We start from the raw sequence: 24107 nt of genomic DNA, 5'->3' as shown, positions 1-24107 counted from the left end.
ATTCCGGAATTTACTTTTGGAGAGTTCCTGTAAGGAGAGCAGAGGTATTGGTGGTTGAATGGTGACTTGAATTTAGGTGAAGACCGTTAAATATTTCATAGTCATGTTTGTCTTGGTGGTTTTAGCAATTTTATATTAAATTTAGAACTGCGAGTCAAACCAAATGTGTTCTTTTGCTTTTGTGATACTCCTATGTTTATATGACTATATGGTAAAGAATGATAAAATGTGTGTAGGTTATTTTTTCTTTGTAGATATTAGGATTTTTAGGGGAACAAATTAATCATTCTAATAGACATTGTGCTGTATGTTGGGTCCTTTGTATATTGAATCAGTATAATGAGGACCACTTGAAAGTATGTTTCTATACAAGATCTTTTATATACTGACTTGTGTTATACAAAATCCTTCATCCTCTAAGACTAAGCAATGGGTTGGAGGAGAGGTTTAATCCCCCATTAGGTCTATTCTAAATGCCCAGAATTGAATGCAAGTAACAATTATGCTTTTGAAGTGGGGGGTGTGTGGGGGGGTGGACTCCTTTTTAGGTCATGGGACGGAGGTAAAGCAAAGATCAGATTTGCTGATGAACATTTGTGCATATTCAAGTGGAGAAGTCATATGACTTGACTGCACCTGTGTACTCTGATTTTGGTTTCGTTAGTGTCCATAGCCACAAGCCTCAGCCGCCTCTGGGAACCACACTGAGGGGCTGTGGTGAGGGTTATTACAGAGTCGTGTGTCTTAGTGAATGGCACAAATGACCTTGTGGGCCTAATTTGGGTTTGCTTGAACCTGTAGATTGTTAAACTAATTTTAGTTTAACATTTTGGGGATTATAAATTGTGATTCTTGTCTAAGAAGATGTTTCTATTGTCTCTGAAGACAGGAGCCACAATACAGATGGTCCCTGGCTCACAACGGTTACATTTGTGAGTTTTTTTTTTTTTTTTTTCAACTTTGTGATGGTGTGAACTAGTCACAGTCAGTGAATTGTTCGACCCGAGATGGGCTGCCTCTGGATGAACCCGTTGTAAGTTGAAACTATTATGTCAAATGTACTTTCTATTTAGGATATTTTCAGCTTACGCTGGGTTTATTGGAACACTTTCATCCCATGGTAAGTCAGGGAGCATATGTGTTCATAAAAGTGGAGACGCTCTCATAGATACCATGAGATATAATGTCTCTGATGTTATAGAGATACGATGGAAACAATCAAGTGGGACTTGGAAGCCTTGGAGGGACTCACATGGTGGCTCCTGGAATGCAAACATGGGTGCCACTGGCTTGTGGATGTGAGGTCTGTGCCTTCTGCTTAGTCCAGTGGGTTATCGGCTGCTCTCCAGCGCAGAGAGGTCCAGTGTTCCTGTGTTTAGGTGTTTGAGCTGCCTTAAGAGGCTAGGTCAGTTCTCACTGGTGTCTTCAGGGCTTTAGGCCTTCGGAACAAGAAGGAGGAAGCACGACTTTGGAGAGCTTTGGAAATCTCAACGGACTTCAGGGCCATCCCCTTGGCAGGAGAGAGCCCCACTGGAGGCGAGCAGGGTGCCCTGCAGGCCTGTGCGGGGCCCAGGAATGTATGGACGTTGTGAGGGCCACAGGACACAGATAGGTCTTGGTTCACAACTGGTGTGATGGCCACGCAGCATTTCTAGCAGATACATGAGTGCCGGGACTTGGGTTTTGGGGTGTGTGTCCTTGTTGCCTAGTTGCTTGGAAAACCCCTATTCAGATCCCAGCCTGAGTCACCGTGACAGGCCTCCCGTTTCACAGGCCACAAGGAAGCCGTGGCGTCAGTCACTCGACGCCCACCAGATGTCAGATGTGCGTCTGTATCTTCCCTGGTCTCGGGATGGGTCTTGTTTTGAGGTTATAGTAAACGTTCTTTAAGAGCGGTTTTTGGATTTTTTATGTTTGCGAGGCAGCAGCAGGGAGAGCTTGAGCAGTGAAATCTCCTTCCCAACCAATGCGATTTCAGATCAGAGTGGGTAATTACGGCAGCGGAGCTGCGAGATCACCTTCCCAACCAATGAGAATTCAGATCACAGCAGGTAATTAGGGCAGCGGGGCGGGTGGCAGAACCCTGAACTGTGGCTGTTTCTGGCGTCTTGCCCCGCGGACAGAGCGTGCTGGGGCCTCCCTAGTCCTCTGTGGGGTGGGTGGAGCACATGAGCCGGGTGCTGCTGGGCCATGGCTGGCTCCCCAGCCCGGGGTTTATGCAGGACTCTTCTGAAGACAATTTGGAACCCAGAAAGCAGCACTGAGGAGAACGGGTTTGTGCGTTTCTGGATCCTTGGTGCTTCCCAGTCTCAGACGCTGGGCAGGCTCTGAGGGGTCTCACCAGGGAGACTTGCACAGTCGGCCCCAGGGTGGAGTGGGGCTGCAGCGGGTCTTGCAGGAGCTGGAAGGTGGGGGTGAGTGTCTCTCACAGGACCTTTCAAATGGGCCCAGTAGGATGCATCTGTGGAAATGGTGCCACCTAATGCAGGGTTGCAGCCAGCAGGACCTGAAAGGCTACAGCGGGCTGTGTTTCTGCTCTCTTGAGAGTCTCTGCACAGTTTTCCTTGGTTTTTGTCTGTTTGGAGGACGCTTCTCCTTTTCTTGGGCTTACCTAGCCTTCTGAGCGTCCTTGTTAAGTATGGCAAAGCCCTGAGAAGGCATTTTTATGGCATAATTATGTTATCCTGGTGGCTGGATAAATGACCTGCAAATGCGGGTGACTCAGTAGCTCTGAGGGTGTTCAGTATCCAAGACAGAGGTGGGAATGAAATGTTCAGGCAGCCGTCAGGGGATCTGTTCTCTGCTTCACACTGGGGCCCTGGTTCCCTGACAGTCTTCACACTCCGTCCAAAATGGGGATAATGAAGTCTCACGGATTCCGCTTCAGCTGAGAGCTGCCTCCAGCACAGTATGGTGTGAGTAACAGTTTATATGTTTGGTGCAAAGGGAGGGTGTCATTTGATCTTATTTGTGGTGGTGCTTCTGGTGGCTTTTCCGTAAGGAATTTAGACTTTATTAGCTTTAGCAAGGGAATCCTGAGTGATAAATTGGAAGAATGTTTCAGGAAATTCTGGAACCTGCAGTGAATCTGGAATCTGTATGAAATTGAGATTTGGATTCTCATGATTTCCTAACGCTACCCCGAAACCCAGTAGTTGAGACAGTCGTAGAGATTCAGTTGTGCTGCCCCAGTTCCCCATTTTAAAAGGAACACGTTGCTTTCATCTAGAATGTTCTGAGCTCTGAGTGCTGCCGGCGGAGTGACCAGCTCTCTGCATCAGAGGGGAAGCCAGGGCTGCGCCCACGACGTCACAACAGCTGGGAGGTGACCCTGGACCTCAGGCACGTGTGCTGCTGACCATTTTCTGTAAACTCCAAGGGTGCTGCAGTGGTCTCCTTGGTGCTTTACAGTCTTCTGAAGCTTTTGATGTGTCTGCACTTTATAGATTTTTCTGAAGTAGACGGCCTTTTCCCACACCCTTGTGCTGAGTTTTGTCAGAGGCTGGTGTGTGGGAAGCACCACACCCACATTTCTGACAGGGAAGACTCTGGTGCCCAACTGAGGTCAGAGTGGAAATTTGTTTTTCCTTCCCTCCAGTGTGGTCCAGCTGCTCCCTGCTTGGCCAGAAGAAAATCATGCTTATCCAAGTCGTAGGCAAACCCCTAAATCAAACATTTGTCTTTTTTCTTTAATATACCCATTTAGTTTATATGGAATGATAGAGAAATGTCTTTTTAGGGGAAAATTAATTTCTTTAATTACAGAGGCCTTTTTGTATTAAATACTGCAATCAAGAGGCTATTTTGTAATATCTAGTTAAATACTACAGTTGAAAGCTCCTTATATTTGATCTTAAACTTGGGCTCGGTGTGTGTGTCTGCATGCTCGTGCTCATGAGGCCAGGTTCAGCTGTGAACTACAGGCATGGTACATACTTTCTGGTTGCTTTTTTGAAAGTCTTACTGCTTGGCCTCTCCGACTCAAATGTTGTTACATTGATTCTGTTCAGAATGATCATCCTTCTGTCCAGGGTCCAGTCGTCTTCCTCATCTTTGTCTCCTACAGTATTATTTAATAGTCACATATTTTATAGGTTACAGGTGACTGATCTGTTCATTAGGAAAACAATGCCGATTTTTACATCATTATAATGAACTTGTTAAATGATTGTTAGTATAATGGAGCTTACATGGCCAAAGAGGCTTTGCAGATGTGACTGTAATGGACAGTGAGATGGGGGAGGACCCTGGGTTGTCCAGGTGGGGTCCGGTGTCCTCACATGTGCCTTGATAAGAGGGAGTACGAGGGTCTGCCTCAGAGGAGGGCTGAGGGTGGGGGTGGGGCAGGGGCTGGAGGGGCATGGGGCCAAGGGTGGGGCAGGGGCCAGAGGGGTGCAGGGCTGAGACCGGGACAGTGGTCGGAGGGGTGTGGGGCTGTGAGCCAAGCTGCATGTTGGCCTCTATGAATTGGGAGACTCCAGGCAGGAACACAACCTACTGACCCCTTGGCTTCAGCCCTGGGACTCCTGACTTCCAGGGCTGAGAGGAGGTTTGCATTTGTGGTAATTTGTTGCAGCAGCAATAGGAAGTTAATGCATTGTATCTGTTCTTCACCTTCAAACCTTTGAAAAGTAACCCTGTCGTATCAGCCTCCTCCTCCTCCTCCTCCTCCATACTCCTGCTCCTCCTCCTCCATGCTCCTGCTCCTCCTCCTCCACGCTCCTGCTCCTCCTCCACGCTCCTCCTCCTCCTCCTCCACGTTCCTCCTCCTCCACGTTCCTCCTCCTCCACGTTCCTCCTCCACGCTCCTCCTCCTCCACGCTCCTCCTCCTCCACGCTCCTCCTCCTCCTCCTCCTCCTGCTCCTCCTCCACGCTCCTCCTGCTGCTCCTCCACACTCCTCCTGCTGCTCCTCCACACTCCTCCTGCTGCTCCTCCATGCTCCTCCTGCTCCGCCTCCACGCTCCTGCTCCTCCTCCGCCTCCACGCTCCTGCTCCTCCTCCGCCTCCATGCTCCTGCTCCTCCTCTGCCTCCACCCTCCTGCTCCTCCGCCTCCACGCTCCTGCTCCTCCGCCTCCACCCTCCTGCTCCTCCGCCTCCACCCTCCTGCTCCTCCACCTCCACCCTCCTGCTCCTCCACCTCCTCCATGCTCCTGCTCCTCCTGCTGCTCCTCCATGCTCCTCCTCCTCACTCCAGCTCCTCCTCCATGCTCCAGCTCCTCCTCCACACTCCAGCTCCTCCTCGCTCTTGCTCCTCCTCCATGTTCCTGTTCCTCCTCCTCCCTTTCCCTGCACAGCCCTTCTTTTTCCCACTTCCTCCCTATTTCCTGGACAGCTTTCTTTCTCTTTTTCTCCTTCCCTGTCCTTGGGCAACCTCCTTGAAACTCTGGTTGAAAGTCACTGGTCTGTGGGGCCACCTATTTGACAGACGAGCACGCTGAGGCCCAGGCCAAGTGACTGACTCAGACCCGCGTGGAGGCTGACCCAGGGCGGATGCCATCTCCTGCCGCCTGTACCACTGGGTTGTTCCTAATGGAAGAGAATCAATGATGCTGCTTCACTGATCTCCAGGGAAAGCAGGTCGATAACAGGTTATAAACATGGGAACGTTTTGGAAAATCTGTCGTCCACTTGTCAGATTTCCATCTCTCCTGCCTGGAAGATGTAGGGAGAACCTGCCTTCAGCCCACCCTCATCCCGTAACAGGACAGAGGACAAGGGCAGAGACCCAAGTCCTGTCGGTGCCCTCAGGAAACCCCCGTTTCCTCCTCATGGTGGAAGTGGAAACCATCCCGCTGGATGATCTTCCCGGGGAGACCCTCCACCTTGAAAGCAAGGAATCTGGTTTGAGCACACACACATTCTTGGTGCCATCACTTTCTGCAGCTGAACGCTACGTACGTGGCCCATTAATCTTGCTAGTCCGGTGTTACTGGGTCCTGGGAGTTTCTGTGGGTTGATGGCAACTGTTTACCATTGTGTTTAGAGAGGAAAATAGAACTTGACTGTGTCGAAATCAGATGATAACCATTGCCATGTGATTCCTTGGGTTGGTTGGGGCGGGGGATGCTCAAGCTTTTTCAGAGGGCGAAGTTCTTGTTTGAGACAATCTCACTTTGTCGCCCAGGCTGGAGTGCAGTGGTGCGATCTTGGCTCACTGCAACCTCCGCCTCCTGGGTTCAAGCAGTTCTCCCTGCCTCAGCCTCCCGTGTAGCAGGGATTATAGGTGTGTGCCACCACACTTGGCTAATTACAAAAACTTTTCATACAGGCAGGGTTTTGCCATATCGGCCAGGCTGGTCTTGAACTCCTTACCTCAAGAGATTGGCCCACCTTGGCCTCCTAAAATGCTGGGATTACAGGCTTAAGCCACTGTGCCCAGCCCGATCCTGACATCTTTTAAAGCTGCCTTCATGTGCCGGAAGCCAGTCTGTTTGAAAATCAGGCTTGAAGAGCCTAAGAGGAGAGGGATATACTTCAGCTAGGTAAATAACTATGCATATGTTAAAAAATGTGGGCCAAAATCTACCCCAAATGTTAACTCTTCTGCTTGGCTTTTTATATCCATTTATGGTTATTCTTTCAGTATTAAGATTTTTAAAGATTCTTTTGATAATTGTGGACAAATTACTCTTAAAACTCAGCTGCATTTGTAACACTTTAAAGAAGTAATTGGATGACTTTGTTTTTCACGGAGGCATTTTGAATAGTTACATAATTAATGTTTATCTCTTTGCCAGAAATCTTTTTTTTTTTCCCAGAACAGAAACCTGAAAAGAAACATTCCTTTGCATTAAGTGCTATTTCACTGTGTGACAATCAAGTTTTGAATGTGAGAACAAGATCATCGTGTATTTTTGGGATAATTCTTGCTTAATAGTGATAATGCTAAGTGTTAAAATTATGGAACAATTTGTTTCTTTGAAAATTACTATTTGCCTGCTCATCAGGTGGGAGCTGATGAGAACGTGGTTGTAAAAATTAAATTGTATTTAGCTTGTATAAAAGAAGTTTTAAAAAGCTTTTTTGTTTTGTGCTACTACTGAAGTTGCTTAGCTGTGGAAATGAGGTTATTGCAAGCACCCAGAATTTGATCTCCTTCACTTCCACGATGGGAAGAAATTCTCCAAGAAGCACAGGAATCTGACTTTCTGATATTGAGACTCCTAGGCATCAAGCCCCATGGAAGGGGTGATGATTACGTGAGCGTTGGCGTTGATGTGGGCATCCTCCAAGCCGGACGCAGGGAGCAGGGAAGGGCAGAAAGAACAGGCCCCTCAGGAGCCATGAGAAAATCAAGTGTTGGCAACAGTGGTGAGGGTTGGTGTCAGGGGCCAGGAAGAGGTGGTGAAGGGGAGCATGTGCCTCAAGGCAGCCCTGGAACCCGCAGTCCCTGCAGTGAGGTCTGGTCTGCAGGGGACGTGGACGGCCACACGGCGAGGCCCACAGACAGCCTGGACTCGGCTGCCTCAGAACTCTGGTGGACATTGCAAACGGCCCCACAGGGTTGCAGTGCACGTTCCTCGGACAGAAGGAAGACGCTTGGAACTGTTCCCGGCACGAAGCCAGCGCCCTGTGAACAGTGGCCGCTGCTATTGTGACTGAGTGCCATCCAACTGGGGACATTTGCTCTGCTCAGTTCACACAATTGGGCCAGGAATGGGGTTTCCCTGCCTCCAACAAGCTTGACGCATTGAACAAGGGGCTCAGTCGATAATGTACTCTGTAAATAGCTCTCCCAGCTAGAGTGAGCAAAGCCCAGGGAGCGGTGGTTCTTCAGTATTAGCCAGGTGTTTGTGGCGGGGCCAGCTGTGTGGCTGCCAGAGTGAATGTGACGAGGAAGCCTCTGTCCCCCCGAGGTGGCCAGCGTTCCTGTTACACATGCCGTAGGCAGAAGGTGGGCACTGCTGGGGAACTTGCTCATGTTCCTGTTTTCTGTTTGGAAATTCAAGGTTTCTGAGCATCCTATATCGAATTTGTACATTGCTGAGACTGTACACATTTCAATGCTTGTTTTTTTCTGCTTTTCAGATCTGTACAACCTGGCATTTGGCCGTGGCTTCCAGGACAGGCTGGATGCAGAGTGAAGTCCTCTCCTCACTGTCAATGTTTGCAGATGTCTTCTTGTATAAACTTCGTATTTCTTGAGACTTTCAATTAGGTTTTTACTTAACTAGACTCTTAAAATTGCCGTGCACATAACTCTACCAGTTACAATCGTGAGCTAACATGGGTTTCTGGTTTTTGGTTTTACTTTGATGAGTGTTTAACATTTGCATGCTGGATGTGGGGGTTGAGGTCATTTATCTGCTTTTCATTGCCTTCTTGGTTATACTTAGTGACTTTCAGGTAAGGTGTGGAAGGCGTGGTACAGGGTGAATTGCAGGCCGCACTGTTACATCGTGGAGGACAGGCGGGGGCAGCAGTGGTGTACACAGTGGATGAGAGACAAGAGGAGACTTCTATCCTCGAGGGAAACACACAACAATTTAAAAAACTGATCATCTAGCTTACATGAGGTCCAACAAATTCAGTTTGCAAAGTTGAACTTCCAAGTTAATTTAGTAATTTTTCCCCTAAGTCATTAATTTAGTAGCTTATGTTTAAATTTATTTCTTTTGTCTAAAGGAAGTCATAAATTCTAAAATGAATGATTAAACATGTAATAATTTAGGCATACAGCACCTGAAGGGAAAACTGCCAGTATGCTAAAATATTGGATATGGACGCTTACAAAATATAATGTAGCATTCTTACAATGCATGTGCTCTTAGCGTGTAACTTGGTGAGTAGTTTTGAGCTATATTTGTGGGAATGTGTATCTTGAATACTTGAGGCCACCACTGCAGATGTGTGTGTGAGATGTATAAATACTGAATGTTCTTCTCCCTTCCCTTAAATGAAAAACATTAGCTCCCTTTTATTTTTATTTTTATTTTTGAAGTGGACTCTTGCTCTCGTTGCCCAGGCTGGAGTGCAGTGGCACAATCTCGGCCCACTGCAATTTCTGCTTCCCGGGTTGAAGTGATTCTCCTGTCTCAGCCTCCTGAGAAGCTGGGACTACAGGCACCTGCCACCACGCCCAGCTAATTTTTGTATTTTTATTAGAGATGGAGTTTTGCCATATTGGCCATTCTGGTCTCAAACTCCTGACTTCAGGTGATCTGCCCACCCCGACCTCCCAAAGTGCTGGGATTACAGGCGTGAGCCACCGTGCCCAGCCAGCTCCGTTCTGTAATGATTTATACAGTTGTTTTTGCTTTTTTTTTTTTTTTGAGACGGGGTCTCACTGTGTCACCCAAGCTGGAGTGCAGTGACGCAAATCTAGGCTGACTGCAGCCTTCACCTCCTGGGCTCAGGTGATCCTCCCACCTCAGCCTCCTGAGTAGGTGGGAATAGACACATGTCACCACGCCCAGCTAATTTTTTTTTTTTTTTTTTTTTTGTATTTTTAGTAGAGACAGGGTTTTGCCACGTTTTCCAGGCTGGTCTCGAGCTCCTGGGCTCAAGCGATCTGCCCGCCTCGGCCTCCCAAACTGCTGGGATTACAGGCCTGAGCACCACATCTGGCCCATTTTTTTTTTCCTTCCTTCCAGGATTAGAAGTCGACTTTCAGAAAACCCTTCAACCTTGCAAACTTAATTTTCCATAATAATATGCCTCTAGGATAAAAACAAGACCGAAACAAAGAAGTATGTGTGGACTGCAGTTAAAAATTTTCAACACAACGTAGCTTAGGAGAGTTGACATTTACAAAGAGCAGGAGGCCCGTTCAGTGCCTTCTAGGCATTGGGAATGGCGGTCTGTGGGTGACCTTAACGTGTCCGGCGTCCTGAGATGTGATCGTGGTGCTCATGCTTTTACCGAGGGTCTACCCCGGGAGTACCAGAGGCTCTTCTGCAGTTGGCCAGCCAGGCAGCAGCTGCTGGAGAAGGAACAAACAGTAAAAGACAGATGTACACGGTGTTATTGTGCCAGAGAGGTTAAAACCAGGCTCACCCTGTTCTTACAGTTTTAAAAAACTAATAATGAAGTCCTTGAATATGTATTGCATTTCAGGATTTTAAAGCGGTTATGGGTGTGTCTGTGTGTCTCTCTAGCTCCTGGGTGTTCCCTGTGAAGAGAGCTCAGAGACGCCACCTTTCCTTGTTGAGGTGACAGGGCCTGGAGAGGTGTGAACCCCGTGGTGGCGGGGGTGACTGACCTGGGGGGAGGCTGGGTCAGCGGTGGGGATCCACCCCCACTCCACGTTCCTGTAGGGAATTCACAGTTCTAAGTCTTTATGATATGGGTAAAATGAACCTAGAAGGGGTGTTATTTTTTAAGAAGTAAGTGCCATGCTCTTTTTTCCTCATACTTCTCCATGTTTAAGCAGCATTGAAGGATAAGGCACTAGTAGCATGTTGGTTTGGAAACAATCTTGTTGGTTATTTCACCTTGAATCTGATATTAAGGTTGCCTGGTAAGAGGTTTTCCTTTAACAACATGGAACTCTGTTGAATCTGTTGCCCCATTGGCTGAGCAGTCTGAAGTCAGTGCCGTGGCAGCTGAAGAGGCCTTGGAGGAAGCCGCTGGATGGGCAGGACGCACCCCCCTTGATTGAGGGAGAGAGGCGCAGTTTGCAGGGATCCCACGTGGCACTTGTGGCTCTCTCCTGCCCCCTGCTGGCTGGCCAAGCAGCCTCACCACAGTGTGCTCAGTGTGAATGTTCACAGGGCAGGCCAAGGCTTTTGCTCCAGAAACACTGACTTCAGAAACAGCCGGCCGTGTGTGTTGAGCATGGCAAGAAAGACTTACGTGTGTCTTAAACCTCTTGAACAAAGCAAGTTGATGTTTCAAATGCATCTCGAAGGCTAATGACTTTGCTATGGTCAATATTCAGGAGAAAATAGGGTTTGATGAAATAGAAGCACAGGAGTGGCAAGTGAGGAGCTTGTGCCCCCTATGACTAAGCGATGTCCTGGCCGTTCCACACCACGGCCTCTGAGTAGCCAGTGTGCAGATACTGGGTCAATTTAGATGGGACTCCTGGAGCTGTCAGCCGTCCGGGAGAAGTACCAGGAGTTCTGTGTGCCCATGGTCATGGTTCCCCTACTGTGTCCAGCAATGTGCCGGTTCCGATTTCAGCATCGGGGCAGACAAAGCCCTGAACACTATCACCAGTCCGTGTGCGCCCCGCCAGGCGGGCGCCCGCTGACCCTAACCCGAGGACCCAGCCCTTATTATCTACCAGTGCGCTAGAAACAGCCTTTTACAAATACCCTGAATGAGAGCTGCTCGTTCTTTTCTCCCCGCTGGAAAAGTAGGTTTTTAGACTGAACATTTTTGATCTCCCAAAAAAGTTTTTATCACCTCTTCTGTGTGGCCACCGGCGGGGACGTAGTGTGGCCAAGACCCCTGGGGTGCCCGTGAGTAGCTGCAGCGCTGAGGATGGCTGGGCCGCAGTCTCCTGTGATCGCACCAGCATTAAAATCCGTTTTTTTTTTTTTTTTTTAATGTTGAGCCTAAATTTTCTTTGAGCCTCCAATTCCCATTATGATGAACCCCTACCTTGATGCTGAGGGTAGAAATTGAACTGAATATTTTATAATTGTAGTCATTGTCCTGAACGCACCATTGCATTTGTTATCTCTTTAGTCTTGGCTGTTGACCTCATTTTCCCCTTTGTAAACTGGGGATGTTAAATTACATCTAAGACAATATTGGGGCTAGTTTATTTTTTTTGCCAAGAGACAATAATGAAACATAGAAATATATTATTCTGTTTTTCGTTTTGTTTTGTTTCTTTGTGAGACAAGGTCTTACTCTGTCACCCAGGCTTGAGTGCAGTGGTGTGACCTCGGCTCACTGCAACCTCTACCTCCTGGGCTCAGGTGATCCTCCCACCTCAGCCTCCCGAGCACCTGGGACCACAGGCACATACTGCAATTCCAGGCTAAAAGAAATATATGCCTATCCCCATGTTTGTGTGTCACACTTGGTGATTCACATGGGAATCCGAAGATCCGTACCTAACGCAGGAAGCATTTCATTTTTTTAAAACTTGATGTCTAAAATTTTTCAGAAATTCTCAAGTTCTAATTTTTCTTGTGCGACTTAGTTCTCACGAATATTTTTCTAAGTTTTTTTTTTTTTTTTTTTTGTAAACCCTTGGCATGGCAACTTATTTCTAGCACTGGTAATTAAAATAACAAGCTTTTAACATACAACTCATACGGTAAGTAACGCTTAGAACTCGTTTCTTGCTTTTCTGAGCATCTTAAACTTTCTTCACTTTCTTTGCAAAGGAAACCTGCCCAGGTTTTCCCGTGTTCACTGGCTCTGGGGGCAACTTTCACCTTATTTTTGGCAGTCACTAATCTCTGACCTAGACATTGCTTCTGTAATCCTGATGACAGGTGTCACGGCTTTGCTGCTGTGGGTCCAGCCCGGCTCTGGGCTGACCTTCACGCTGGGAACGTGAACATGAGTGTCTGTTTCACAGAGGGGATTCCAGCATGGCTTTCACTGCTCTTTCACCAGCTTTAGCTGGATTTTTGGGTCTGTGAAAGTTGGGTGTGCAATGGGAGGGATTGAAGCTTCTTTTTTCCCTAATTGTTACCTAATTGGCACTTGCCCAGAGGGAATGGGTGGATAATTTGAGAGCAGCCACTGCAGTTAGCTGAGCATCTGAAGATGTGGGACAAAGCTGGTGTTGATCTCCCTGTGACTTTTTTTTTCAAGTTTCCACACAAAGCATTAGATCCTTGTGGTATGTGATGTACACTTTCATTCATGAAGAAAATCTCTCTTTAATTCCAGGGTCCTCCGCTATAAATAACTTTTTTTTTTTTTTTTTTTTTTAGATTGTAAATATGTAACAAATGTGTAGGGTCAAAATTTGAAAACCAAAACACGTGAGGCAAACACCCTACAGATGATCAGTTCCACCCGCTTTGACTTCCCTTGGAGGGACTGTGTGATTTACTATGCGATTGTTTTAAATTCAGTTTTTCATTCATTCGAGTTTCTCAAAGCTAGGTTAAAAAATTTTGTTTTTGTTTTTTGTTTTTGTTTTTTGTTTTTGGAGACAGGGTCTCACTCTTTCCCAGGCTGGAGTGCAGTGGTGCCATCACGTTTCACTGCAGCCTCGACCTCCCAGGCTTAGGCGATCCTCCCACATCAGCCCCCTGAGTAGCTGGGACTATAGGTTCATGCCACCGTGCGTGGCTAATTTTTTGTATTTCTACAGAGACGAGGTCTCCCTATGCTGCCCAGGCTGGTCTCAAACTTCTGGGCTCAAGCAATCCCCCTGTCTTGGCCTCTCAAAGCAGGGGGGTTACAGGGATGAGCCACCGTGTCGGGCCTTAAGTTAACTGATTACAATAGAGAAAGAACTGGAGATTGTAGTTAGTTGAGCCTCCCGTTGGCCAGGCACAGGCACCTTGGTAAGTGTGTGTGTGTGTGTCCTCATTGCCCTTCCGATCCTGAGCTCCGAGGAATGAGGCTGTCTTGGGAGTGCTATGGTCCTAGTCTCGATGGGTGAGTGGCGCCGGCTGATCGAGGTCACCCTGGCGAATGTTGCAGCTTTTTGGGAGCCAGGGCAGGGATGAGAAAGCCGCCGAGGATCCCTCTGTGGACCCCTGAAGGGAGAGGGACCGAGATGTGGACATGGCAGCTGTTTTCTCCAGAGCCCTGTTTACTGACGGCCAAACAGGGTGAATCTTGAGAAGGTTTGAATTTGGGTCTGAACTGGGCGCGTCTGGCCGTAGAACAGGAGCTGGTGGCGAACTCGAAAAATGAGGGCATGAGGCAACTTGACGTGGATGACTCCGGGTCACTCCAGCCACTGTCCTGAAGCCGTCAGAGGCTGAGGACGTGTGGGAGTGAGCGTCTCTTCCCTGTCTGGCCACACCCTCTGTGACCCATGACGCCTGGCCCAGGGCAGAATTTATGTTTGGGGTCTGTGGATGGCTCCAGTTGTTCAGTCAATTTGGTGATTCTCATGGGGTGATTGTGCCCCAGGGGATGTTTGCACCGTCCAGGGAGGTTTCTGGTTAGAACTGGGAGAAGGGATGCTTCCAGCACCTGGGACTGGAGACAAGAGACGCTGCGGAAAGTTCCTCCAAGCACAGGGCGAGCTCCATAGTAGGCGTCTGGCTCAGGACGTGGCCATGTTGCGCTTCAGAAGTCCTGGGCGGATCTGATGTGGTGAAGTCGTCATCTGCTTTGGACACGTGCGTCCTCATCCTCATCCTCACTGATGATTTGCTTCTTGCCAGCATTGATGCTTAGCTGACGCCACAGCCCCTCAGAATCTATGCAGTGCTGGCGAGTGGGTCTTCCGGGCAGAACGGAATGAATGAAATACCTCAGAGCAGGTGTTACACATTCTCAGGATGTGGCTGCAGGGAGTTTCGGTTGGACTCCTTTCATTCCTTAGCGCTGGCTGGTGCAATATTCTGTCCTGTAAACTTGATCAGGTCACATCAGAAACACAGTAGGTGGGTGCCATGCTGCTGTCAGGTGTCGTGAAGGTGGCGGTGACCACAGCCTTGTAATTCCTTGTCATAGTGGCCCCACCACAGACCCAGGGGCCCGGCTGTGTTTGGTCTTGAGAGTTTTATGCTTTTCTGGGCAGGGTCTCCCCTGTCTTGAATCTTCCCTGCCCTTTTTTGGAGACTGAAGGAAGGAAAAAGACGAGTGATAGGGAAGAGGGGAGAGAGGATTTGCAGCAATGTGGCCATTCCCACAGATTTCAATGTGGAGTTAAGGAGCTGAGACCCCCCCCACCTGCCCTCTTGTGTGCCTCAGGCCCCTCCTGGCCCCAGGTCACCCACACCCTCTGGCTTCCAGCGAGGGTTTCTTGGAGAAGCAGCCAGCTCCCCGCAGCCAGTCTTGGTCCAGCCAGTCTTTGTCAGTCCTGAGCCTAGGGTATTCCACAGTAAAGGAGTGACATCACCTGTCTGAAAAGCATAAGGAGCCCCCCACATGGTGGTGCTGAGGGGGCCACATCCTGGGCACCAGGCCAGTGAGTATCCCCAGATGAGTGTTTCTGGCTGGGAAGCAGGCTGGCATTTGGATTGAAGTCCTGCAAAAACTGCCATGGCCAGAGCCTGCAAGGCAGAGCCTGTACAGAACAACCCAAGAGCTGGGCATATGCTGGGCCTGGGCGGATGTGGAGGCTGTGCCATGGGGCACAGGGGCCCCTGCTCACAGCTCACCTCATGAGCTGAGCACTGACCCACCCACCTTACCCTCCTACCCACCACGCTGTGAACTCACCTGCCATGGATCTCCACTCACTGTCCAAAGCCCTCTGCCCACACACGGGCTCCTGGCCTTGGGATGCTTTGGGTTGCACCAGGGCTGCAAAGCCTGGGTCACTCAGTGTCTAACTCTCCCGTGGAGATGTGGGCCCCGCCCTGCGTCCCAACAGTAGCATTTCTGCAGCAGATGTGGGGATATTCACAGTAAGAGGGACACATCCAAGTCCATAAATAGTTGGTTTTGCCACCAAGTGGATGACAAAACACCTTGCTGTGTGGGGCCGCTTGGAGGTGGGAACAGTGGGCATGTGGACCTGTCCTGCTGTTACCTTGGTTAACACCCTGAGGTGGAGTCTGCAAAACCCCGGGGCACACGGGCTCGAGAACTGCTCCCCTTTCTGACACCAGAGCCCATTTCCCGGTGGAACCCCAGAGCAGCAACTCAGGTTCTTGCTTGCCTGTGTGGCTTTGTGTGCGGCTTTCCAAGGGCAGAAATGGCAGCCTCCCGCCGGAGAGCAGAGATGTGGCCCGGGGCTGAGTGTGGCCCCCCGGTAATCCAGCTGCCTGCGCGTGGAGGCTGCCTCTGCACGATGACGGCGGTCACTTGGTGTGGTCCTTACAGCTGTGGGCCCCATCCCACTCATCCTTGCCTGCCTGCAGAAAGCTACAGGACTGGCTTTGCCTTTAAACGTCCTGACCGCCCTGGCCTCCCTTACCCACAATGAGATGCCGAGAGCTGAGCTGTCCACCCTGCTGTGCTGCCTGCAGGCCTCCCCTTTCACGAGGACCTGGACTGTGCCCCGGCAGCCTCCTGTGTCGCTGAGGCCTGTCCTGCTCCCGCACGGCCTCCAGAGGTCCCTGGGCCCCTTGACCCGCATGAATGGGCTTCCCCTGGTGACTCAGGCCCCTCCTGTTGCTTCCTGGACCTCAGCGCAGGCCCTGGGGCTGGCAGGTGAGCACCCAGCACCCCCGCTAACCGCTTGGCCCTGCTGCTTCAGGCTTACAAGAGCGCGTGCGACATGGCCAAGGCACGAGGCCACCACCAGGAGCTTTACATCCTCCGTGTGTGGTGCCGGCCACGATTAGCAACAATGTCCCAGGCACAGAAATAAGCCTGGGTGCTGACACTGGCCTGAATGCTGTTGTCCAGGTAAGAGAACCCCGTTTCCTCCCATTGCTTTCTTTCCTTTATTTTAGCAACTTGTTTCTTCTGTGCTAAGAATGAGCCAGATTTATTATTACTCTTTCCCCCTAACCCTTTGCTAGCTTGGCTTTATGTCGGTCACACTGGCCAGAACGGGGTAAATTTTTTAGCTTCTCTGCCTTAGGGAGAGCCTGTCTTTATTGATTGAAAGTGAGATGATATATCCAGTCCTTGGGGTCCTGTTTCTATGCCACCTAGACTAGGGGAGCGTTAGCACCATTTCTCTGGAGCCTGCCTCTCCTGCCTGCGTTGATTAGCGAGGCTGCAGGGCCAGCTGTGGGAGCCTGCAGGAAGGGGTTTGAGTGCCTGGTACATACGAGCTCTGGGACAGAGCCGTGCCCACTGGGGGCCACTGCCTGGAACCATAGCCTTCCTGGTGAGATGAGAGGTTCTTTAGAGAGCTGAAATCATGCCCTCCTCGGCAGGCAGCTTCACCAACATGTGCTGTGAGGGGAGTGGATTCTGCCGGTCATGGGTGTGGTGCTGACACCCGCGTGGTGGCCCCTCCAGTCCCTGATAAGCTGATCCACCTCTATGGTCAGGTAGTTCCACAGGCCTTTGCTACAGAGAGGGTCCTCACTCAGCTGCAGACGGGATGGTGGCCACCTTGGCACGTTGGGGTCACGTCAGTGGCTTGGCCGCCTGGCGCCTCCTGGAGAGCAGCCGCTGGCCTTTACCTTAGATGTTCACATCCAACAGGGCTCCAGAGTTTGTGGAGAAAACTCCCAGCCCTGTTGAAGGCTCCTTAGTTCAGCTTGGCACAGAACCTCGGAAAACAGTAGTTCTGTTCTGGGTTCTTCCTTCAGAACTGAGTTCCAGTGCAGGGAAGGGAGCAGAGGGGCCATGAGGTCGGCTGAAGCCTCCTGTGCCTCCCACTTGAGCTGAGGGCCATCTCTCTCCTGGGTTTCTCCCTGTTGCGTTCCCTAGTGCTATGCTGGCCTTGCTGAGGCTGGCCCCCGCTCATTTCCTGGACTTCCTTGGGCCCCACGCTTGACCCCTGTTCATTGAATGCCATTAGGGTCCAGTCATCGCTGGCTTCACTCTCCTTTAGCACCTTGTAGATGTCCACACATGCTTCCACCCTCGCACCCCGCACGTGGTGCAGCATTACCCTGGCCAGCCAATTTTTTGGTCAGACACTGTTTATCAGGCCATCATAGAAGATTCCATAGAAAGGCCACAGGTCGAAGAGGCTATTACTCCAATATCGCAGGGCCCATGGCTCTACACCCCTCCTGTGATATTGTTTTTTTTTTTTTTTTTTTTTTGAGACGGAGTCTCGCTCTGTCGCCCAGGCTGGAGTGCAGTGGCCGGATCTCAGCTCACTGCAAGCTCCGCCTCCTGGGTTCACGCCATTCTCCTGCCTCAGCCTCCCGAGTAGCTGGGGCTACAGGCGCCCGCCACCTCGCCCGGCTAGTTTTTTGTATTTTTTTAGTAGAGACGGGGTTTCACCGTGTTAGCCAGGATGGTCTCGATCTCCTGACCTCGTGATCCGCCCGTCTCAGCCTCCCAAAGTGCTGGGATTACAGGCTTGAGCCACCGCGCCCGGCCTGTGATATTGTTAATATCCTAGGGAAGAGAGGATGATAGTACACCCAATATCGCAGGGGGTGTACCCCCACCCAGTGATACTGTTCTTAATGTACTCCACCTCCCACCACCAGGGATATCGTTCCTAATATCCAGGGGAAGAGAGGATAACATTATACCCAATATTGCAGGGCAGTGTATACACCCTCTGTGATGTTGTTCCTCATATCCAAAGGTAGAGACGATGATATTACTGGCCATATCGCAGGGGGTGTACACCGCCCCCAACCCTGGGGTATCATTCCGAATATCCAGGCGGGAAGAAGATGACATGGCTGACAATATCGAAGGGGGTGGACAATTCTTCTGTGATATGGTTCCTCTTATCCAGGGGGTGAGTGGACGATATTACTCCCAATAAAGTGGGAACTGTACAGCCACCCTGGGATTTTGTCCTTAATATCCACAGGGGAGAGGTGATATTACTACCAATATTGCAAGGGGTGTACACCCCTTCTGTGATATTGTTTCTTATATCCAGGAAAGGAGAAGATGGCGTTACTACCAATATTGAAGAGATGTACAACCCCCATGGGATATTGTTCTAAAGATACAGGTTGAAAGAGGTTGAGATTCCATCCAATATAACAAGGGGTACACCCTGCCTGTGATATGCATCATAAAACCTAGAAGAGAGAATGACATTGCTTCCAAAAACACGGTGTGTACACCCACCCTGTGATATTGTTCCTGTCATCTAAAGGAAGAGATGATGATGCTACTCCCACTACTGGAGAAGGTACACACCCCTGTGATATTGTTCCTCATAACTTGTCGGGGAGAGCATGATGTTACTTCCAGTATGACAGTGGCTTGACAGCCAGTCTGTGACATTGGTTCTGCACACCAACTCTGTGCCCCTCGTTTCCCATGCGTTCTCTCCTCACTATTGGAACCTCTGGGGAGGCTTTGTCTTTGGTTACAGATGAAGAGATGAAGGGTCTGAGAGGTTAAGTAAGTTACTGGAAAAGGGTCCCGATCCAGACCCCAAGAGAGGGTTCTTGGATCTCACAGAAGAAAGAATTCGGGGCAAGTTCATAAAGTGAAAGCAAGTTTATTAGGAAAGAAAATAATTAAAAGAATGGCTACTCGGGCCGGGCGCAGTGGCTTACTCCTGTAATCCCATAACTTTGGGATGCCAAGGCAGGTGGATCATCTGAGGTGAGAACTTCGAGACCAGCCTGGTCCAACATGGCAAAACCCTGTCTCCACTAAAATACAAAAGATTAGCTGGGTGTGGTGGCAGGTGCCTGTAGTCCCAGCTACTAGGAAGGCTGAGGCAGGAGACTCGCTTGAACCCAGGAGGCGGAGGTTGTAGTAAGCCAAGATCACGCCACTGCATTTCAGTCTGGGCAACAGAGCAAGACTCCATCTCCAAAAAAAAAAAAAAAAAAAAAGAATGGCTGCTCCATAGGCAGAGTGGCCCCAAAGGCTGGTTGCCCATTTTCATGGTTATTTCTTGATCATACGCTAAACAAGGGTTGGACTATTCATGAGTGTTCCAGGAAAGGGGTTCCAGTAATTCCCAGAACTGAGAGTTTGTCCTTTCCTTTTTAGACCATGTAGGGTAACCTCCAGATGTTGCCATGGCATCTGTAAACTGTCAAGGCGCTGGCGGGAGTGTCTTTTAGCAGCTAATGCATTATAATTAACACATAATGAGCCATGAGGACAATCAGAGGTCACTCTCGTGGTCATCTTGGGTTTGGTGGGCTTTGGCCGGCTTCTGTACTGCAACCTGCTTTATCAGCAAGGTCTTTATGACCTGTATCTTGTGCCGACCTCCTATCTCATCCTGTGACTAAGAATGCCTAGCCTCCTGGAAATGCGGCCCAGCAGGTCTCAGCCTCCCTTTACCCAGCCCCCATTCAAGATGGAGTTGCTGTGGTTCACGTGCCTCTGACAAGTTGGCGTGGGTTGAATGTTCTCTAGTGTGTGGTTGTTGGAGCTGTTCCTAGGAGTAAGAAGTATTGTCAGTAGGAAATAGGCCTCTATTAGCCCTGGGGCTGGCAGTCTGCCCCAGTAGGTCGACCTCATTTTAGTGACCAAACTGGGGCTCAGAGAAATCAACTCCCTCACCCCGCACCCCCAGACTGTGAGTGGTGGGCTGGGGTTTGAATGTGGGGCTTGAAGACCCATCATCTCCTCTGGTCCCCCAGTCTCTGCTGCCCAAGAGGAACAGGATCCCAGGATCCAGGCCCCTCATGGCACCAGCCAGGGTGGGTGGAGATGGGGAGGCAGTTCCAAAGGCCCCTGGACTCTGAGGCAGGTCGGGGGCCGAGAGCAACCCGGACCTGCGGCCCCCACCCCGAGAAGAATGGCTGCAGGCTTGGCCCAGCGGGCAGGAGGTCTGTGTCCTCAGTAAACGCGACGGCGCTTCCCGCTGCTCCAGCCAGGCCGAGCTGTCTTCATGTTTCCAATCATGCGGCCTCCAATTCCCAAGCTCAACCCACAGAGACAGCGATCTAGGGTCAACATGAATGAGGCTTGTCAGCAGGTCTGACCCACTGCTTCCCGCCAGCCTCGCGGCCGGTTCTGGAAAGCTCTCTGCTGCCCCCTGGTGGGGAGGCTCGGTGCACGGCTCTGGCTGCAAGCATGGGGCTCCCCTGTGGCGCTCCCAGAACCTCCAGGCTCTGTCACCTCTGCTGGGTGGAAAACCAACCCAGGACTTAAGCAGCAGATGGGTGCCTGATTCCTTCTCAGAGCTCTGCCCACTGGCAAGTCTCTCTCCGGGCCTCAGTTTCCCCTTTCATTAAACGAGGGGCTTGGGGGATACCAAGGAGGGGTAACTGCTTAGTAACGATGGGAGGTTTCTTCTGGGGAGATGAATATATTTTGAAACTAGATGGCCTGAGTGGTTGCACAGGACTGTGAATGCACAAATGCCACCACATGATTTGTGTTGAAATAGTTAATCACATGCGATGTGAATGTCACTGCATTTAAAGTGTTTAAAAGAGGGGCCTGGGAGAGTGCAGTGTAGGTGAGAATCACGTGGGACACCCACAGTCTCTGAACCTCGGTTTCCTTGCTGTAAACTGGCAAAGAGACCATGTGAGCCGTGTTCCCTGGGGCCAAGAGATTCCAAGAAGGAAAACCTGGGATTCCTGCGACTGGGATGAGGGCCGGGGGCCGGAAGAGGAGGGGTACGTGGGGACGGCTTGGGGGGCAGCCCAGATAAGGCTTTCAACACTGGACAGCAGCGTCTACACAGGCAGTCTGTGTAGATCCCTGCATCTCACTTCCCGCAGGGCTGACCAGTGGCCAAAGGTGGGACTGGCCAGGCTCGGCCCAGCCAAGTCTTGGAGCAGAAGACACTGAGTGAGGGATCCCCGGGGCCACCCTCACTGGCCTGTGGCTCTCCTGACACCACAAGAGAGGATCAGGAGCTGACCTTGGGTCCTAATGGGGGACACCTTCCTGGCAGCAGGCTGGCAGGGTGGTATGGTGGTCAGTGTACTGGGCTCTGCGTCTCCACCCCTACCTGCTGTGTGACGGTGGGCCAGACAACCTCTCTGTGCCTCTGTTTCTTCAATGGTGAACAGGGGCACTAGCAGCCCCCACATCCGGGCACAGTGGCCTGAAGGTTAAAGGCAAGGGTGGCATGAGACCTACAGCAAAAGCTCTGAGCAGGGAGAGCAGGGAGCTGCCCAGGGAGTTCCACCACCATCTCCCCTCTGGCTGCCAAGGAAACCGAGGCTCATGGTGACCTGGCCCAGGTCTGTTGGACTCGGGGTCCTTCTCATCCCCAAGATCAGAGGGCTGCCACCAGGGAAGGAGCTGGCCCCTAGTAGACACACCCCAGGAAGCACACAGGGAAGGATGCCCTGGGGACTTCGGTATGTTATTGCAAAAAAAAACAAAAAAACCTTTATTGCTATTTGACCCCTGCTTTCATGCCTCCATTTCCCAGAAAATGAGCCACGGGAGACACCAGGAGAGGCAGGAGACCACCCTCCTTGCACAAAACCCACTCCCTCAGATGCTGTCCTCAGGGAGGGTGGCTGGGGGCCAACCTAAGGGGGCCCACCCGCAGAGTGGCAGAGGAGGCAGGTTGACCCTGCAGATGTTGAGCTCTGCGGTGAAGGTCCTGGTCGTCTTGTAGAAGAGCGACTTCTCGCGGTCTAGGAGAAAGTTGTGGTAGATGGTGGCCAGCCACGTGTAGATCTTCAGCTGTGCCTTCTTGTTGCCCAGGTCCATGGTGGTTGCCAGTGCCAGCTTGGTAGTACCTGGCTGCATCAAACGGGTCCTGAAGGGGACAGGCCATGCTCAGCAAAAGGGGGACTCAGAGTCTGTCTTCCCAGAGGCTGTTCCTGTCTCCGGGTCATTCTATATGTCCAGCCAATCCTGGCTCACCCCATGAGCCCCGAAGCCTGTGACACTGCTGTGGTCTCAGCTGCAGGAGGTGGGGATGACCCTGACACCCCTGCAATACTTCCTGACTGTACCTAGGCCCCCACTCACATCAAGCCTCCTGCCCCAGCGCCACCCTCTCTGCAGGCAGTGGCTGCTTTCCCCATGGGCTGAGGTCAGGGCAGATCCTGCCTGCTCTGAGAGTTCCATGCAGGACCCGTGGCTCCGAGCCCCAGCAGGGGCACAGCGTTGAGTGACCCAGGCTCCCCTCTGGCCCCTGTCCTTGCTGACCATTTCCAGGCCCTCCACGGGCCAGGCCAGGTACAAAACCATCTCCCAGGTGTCCTCTCTGGCAATGTTCCCTGAAATATTGACGGAATGTGACTCCCCAGACATCCACTCCTGTTTTCAATGCATCTTTGGCTCAAACTCACCATCCCTGGGTTGGCCTCCCATACCTCCTCCTTGACCGTCCCATCCCCCACCCGGCTTCTCCCCAGGTGCCACCTCCACATGGGGGTCACCCAAGGGACCTAAGACTCGTGCCTGGCCTGTCCCCCTTTACCATCTCAAGATGGCTCCCAGGGCCAAGGACAAAGTCCAAGATGCAGCAGTCCATTCCCTGACTGCCCCGCCCCACACAGAGCAGGGGCGTGAGAAGGCCCTGAGTCACCGCCCAGCTGAACACTGGACTCTGCTGGGTGTGTGGCTGAGCCTAACGTCCTTGCTCCCAGGCTGAGGGACGTGGGAGTGAACACTGACCATACAGGGTGGCCCGGGCTGTGGTAGAGGGAAGCCCAGAAGCCTGTGGGGGGCCCAGGAGGCCCCAGACTCAGCCCGGGGTGGGAGGCAAGGGCTTCCTGAAGGAGTGGGGGCATCCCAACTAAACAGGAAGGAGCCAGCCAAAGCATATGTCTCTGCGTATGCGTGTGTGGGCGCCTGTGTGTGTCCTCCAGGAAGGAGTTGCTCAGTGCAGACAGGCCTGTGTGTGTGCGCCTGTGCCTGCGTGTGCCTGTGTGTATGTGCCTGTGCATTTCAATGTGCCTGTAGTGTGTGCAGCAGCTAGTGAGTGGCAGGCTGAGCCAGGACACACCTAATCCACCCTATTCCAGGGCTCACTCTCATGTGTAGACTAAAGGGGACCCCATTTTAGAGGCAATCGGCAAGGATGCCCATTTACCCCTGCCTCTCCGCCAGCCTTCCAGGCCCCCATCCAGCCTGGCTTTCTCTCCCACTCCTCTGGGCCCTGGGTCCAGAGCCTCCTATACAAGGAGGAGGGCGTGGCCTTAGAAAGACAGCATCCCTTGGGAATTCTGAGGGGCCCTTCCTGTGGGAAGCTGGCCTGCGCTGACAGCATAGTCACGATGAGGCCCAGAGGGCTGTGCATGGGAAGGAGGTTGAAGGAGGCCTCTGCCCCTCGACCCCAACCGTGGACGTTGGCCTCTCAGGTACTACTTGGCCCTTTCCTTCCTCCTGGGCAGGCGGAGTGGGCGGCAGGCTTGACCAAGAGAGAGAAAGGCCCCTTCTGGGAGGCCCGTCCCCTGGATCCCAGGTGAGCCCCTGAGCAGTGAGCAGTTTTCCTCTGGGCCTGACACCTCCCTGTCTGGCTGGGACTTGGGAGGCCACCGGGACAGCTTCTGAGCACCAGGTGTCGCCAGCACTGGGCAGGGGCTTCCCAGGCAGCCCCAGGCCTGTGGTGGGGGATTTTGGGT

Source organism: Chlorocebus sabaeus, chromosome 11 (assembly GCF_047675955.1).
Source record: "Chlorocebus sabaeus isolate Y175 chromosome 11, mChlSab1.0.hap1, whole genome shotgun sequence".
Lineage (NCBI taxonomy): Eukaryota > Metazoa > Chordata > Mammalia > Primates > Cercopithecidae > Chlorocebus > Chlorocebus sabaeus.
Note: the sequence above shows the minus strand (reverse complement) of the source record.